The sequence below is a fragment of the Equus asinus genome, chromosome 4, assembly GCF_041296235.1.
Source record: "Equus asinus isolate D_3611 breed Donkey chromosome 4, EquAss-T2T_v2, whole genome shotgun sequence".
Classification (NCBI taxonomy): Eukaryota; Metazoa; Chordata; class Mammalia; order Perissodactyla; family Equidae; genus Equus; species Equus asinus.
The window spans coordinates 90,419,416-90,422,969 of record NC_091793.1 but is presented as its reverse complement, the minus strand read 5'-3'; the positions used below and the strand labels follow the sequence as shown (position 1 = coordinate 90,422,969).

The 3,554-nt window shown below is 38.8% G+C and overlaps 1 pseudogene; it reads right to left on the bottom strand.

Annotated features, from left to right (window-relative positions):
* Window positions 1-800: 800 nt before the first annotated feature.
* LOC123285029 (large ribosomal subunit protein uL24 pseudogene) lies at window positions 801-1,227 on the bottom strand (annotated as a pseudogene).
* Window positions 1,228-3,554: the final 2,327 nt, after the last annotated feature.

Here is a 3,554-nt window from a genome sequence, read left to right as displayed (position 1 = left end):
GTTTTAGTTTTCTCTGAGACATTACTTCTAAAATAAAACCAATGAAACCTCAGATCAAATAACATGAAAATTGAAATCTTAAGACATTTATTCTGTGTGTGTTGAGAGATGCTGGCAATTGGAATACTCTCATCAATAGGAGGCTCCTGTTGGCTCCAAATGTGAATTACTTATATAAATATCCCTTTAGAAGCTCTGTTTATGTGATAGAGACCTTATGGGATGTTAGAAAGGGTATTGTCTTGTTTGATAGGCCTTCTGATTTGCTAACATACTTGAAGTTTCATTATTCAAAAGTCATTCATGGAACCCCTTTAGTTGACGTAGTTTTGAAAAGTTTCAGATACCTAACTGCAAATGCTTCCCAAGAACATTTCCTTGTGTCTGGAATGTGCAATGACTTTTATCTTCTTTGTTTTTTGGATTATTATAAAAACACAGTGGCTTTCAAACTTAGAGCGTATTTCAAAGAGAGAGGAGTTGGAAAAGAACAAAGGCAGAATCAAGTCCAGGTTTCTTCACATGGCCAACAGAAGGGCCAAGGAATGTCCTCTCTACTAGTTTATAATTGACAAGACAGGAGAAGTCTTTAATAAAGAGACCCCTAATTTTACTCCTGGAAGTCTTTAATGATCTCAATTTTCTGGTGCAAATTGGTATCAAATCAATAAGCAAGAACTTGAAACAATTTCCCACACTTTTGTACAGTGGGAGTATGGGGCAGCTGGTAGACCACAGGGATAGGGTTTAGATTTTTTTCATTTTAGCAGTTTTTAATGAAGAGTGTATATAAAGTTACCCTATTCCCACATCTTCTCAATTGTTTCTTCCTTATATTTGCTCTTTTCCTTCCCTACTTGGCAAGAATTGGTTTTATGTTCAAGGATCTTTTTGCCATCTTTGTGCAGTTTTAGCCTGGTGACAACCACTTTGCTGGGCTGCATGCCGACATGGACAGTTGTGTCATTGGCTTCTCCCACTGCACAAGTTCAGTGTAGATGACACATTTCTTCCTGTAAATTTGGACTACTTTGCCAATTTGCTGACCTTTGTAGTGTCCTCACACAACCTGAACTTATCATACTTTCAGATGGACATGGATTAAACATTGTACTTTTGTCTCAGGTCTTTGGAAAGAGGGAAAGACATAATCTTCCTGCAAAGGTGGGAAGGTGCGTTGAAATGCCTTTTGTGGTTCTTGTTCTGATCAGAAGACGTGAACTTCATTTTGGCTGCTGCTGCTTCAGCAGTGGCCACAAAAGGGAAGAGAAGATAGGATTTTTCAGAGCAGTTTCTCCAACTGTAATCTTGGTGGGTTTGAGTGTGTGGTTCTGCCTTTCTCATCTCTGCTCAGCCATTAGCCTGGCCTACCCAGTGCTTTTTCTTGTAAGAGCTAGGATGTATAATTCCTATACCCTTGGAATGCTAGTTGGGCCTTTAGTTGCCCCCCTTTAAACGAAGGTTTGATTTCGTCTTTTTTATTGCTGTTGTGGTGGGTAGTTTTTTTTTTAAGTTTAAAAAGGCATGTTTTACTCATATTAGAAAAAGAATGGGCCCTGGAGTCAGACATGTCAGAGTTTGAATTCATATTCCTCACATACTGACTTTTTCACTTCTTAAACTAGTTTTATAGCATCTCATCTCTAAATTGGGTATAATAAGACCAATCACATAGGATCTGCTATGAAAATTTACTGAGACCATCCTTGTAAAGTGTTACCCAGAGCCTAACACATAGTTAGCACTCTATACATCTGTACATATGAGTGTTTTGAAAACTTATTTGAGAGCCAAGCCTGATGGCCTAGTGCTTAAAGTTCATTGCACTCTGCTTTGGCGGCCTGGGTTTGGTTCCTGGGTGTGGAACCACATCACTTGTCTGTCAGTAGCCATGCTGTGGCAGTGGCTCACATAGAAGAACTAGAATGACCTACAACTAGAATATACATCTATGTACTGGGACTTTGGGGAGGAAAAAAAGAGAGGAAGATTGGCAACAGATATTAGCTCAGGAAGAATCTTTCCCTGCAAAAAAAAAAAAAATTTTTTTTGAGGTATTCTAATTCCTATTTATTTTTGTGAAAAGATTTATGCTTAAAAAATAAAAAATATGAACTATCATTCATTCATGAAATATTTGTTGCATACCTTCTTTATGCCAGGCACAAGTTTGAGAGCTTAGAATATGTAGTGAATAAAACGAAAAATATTTAACAAATATTAATTTTATGCAAGATTTTGCATTCTTATGAGGAAGACAGACAATAAACAAAATAAACATGTGAAATATATAACATGGCAAATGATGATAATTACTATGGGGAAGTGGGTTGCACCATGAGTAGGTAATGCTTGAGCAGAGACTTTAATGTGAGGGAGTGAGCCATGTGGATACCTAGGGGAAGAGGAGATGGCAGGTACATTATCACCAGGCAAGGAGGCCAATGAGTCTGGAATGGAGTAAAAGACGTGACCAGACAGCGGAGGCCATACGTGTGAGACCTTGTAGGCTATGTGTAAGGACTTTGGTTGTCACTTGGTGAGAATGCGCTGCCAATGGAAGAGTTTGAACAGAAGAATGACATGATCTGACCAAGACTTAGAAAGAAAGCACTCTGGCTGCTCTGTTGAGAAGGACCAGAACAGAGGCAGGAGAGACTAGGGAGGGGGCTCTTACAGTGAACTGCAACGGTCTGGACCAGAGAGGTAGGTAACAGAGGAAGTGGTGAGAAGTGGTTGGAATCTGGAAATATTTTGCATATAGGGCCGATGTAGGATTTCTTGAAGAATTTTTGTAGGGTGTGAAAAAAAAAGAGATGAGTAAAAGATGACTCCAAAATTTTTGGCCAAAGAAACTGGAGTTGCTGGTCACTGAGAGAAGACTGGAACATTAACATATTTGGAGTGGAGGTGAAGAGGAAGATCAGAAGTTTGGATTTGGATATACTAAGTTTGAGATTAAGTGCCTATTAGACTTAGAAGTAGAAATGTTCACTAGGCTTATAAAGTCATGAGCCTGTATGAGAACTACCAGGAGATGAGGGCACACAGAAAGAGACTAAGTCCTGGGCTGCTCTAGCATTAAGAGATGCTGGAGATGAGGAGGAGCTAGCTGATTTGCAGATATGTTCCTCATAGTGAAAGTATAGTTTGGGAACACATTCTGAGAACTGTATGTATGTTCACCTTGCAATTCAAACCCTGAGAGAGTGAGGTATTTGCTTCCTGGAGATAACAAATATTGCATATCTATTGCTTAAGAAGCACAGAACTCTAGAAAGGTTCAGGGAATTTTTACATAAAGTAGGTCAAAAAATTGTCTTCACACTGGAGACAGTAAGATCCCTAAAAAAAAAAAGTCTAGAGCAAGTATCAGTAAATTTAGAAATGACTTATAAAGTCATCAGAAGTAGAAGAGTGGGGTACTGGACAGGGTTGGCAAGAGATGGTCAGTGTTGTTAGGAAGTAGAGCCATGTGGCTGATTTAAAAATGGTTTATGAAAGAGATGAACCTTGACCCAAGTTTAGGAGGAAGAGAATAAGGATTTGTATAA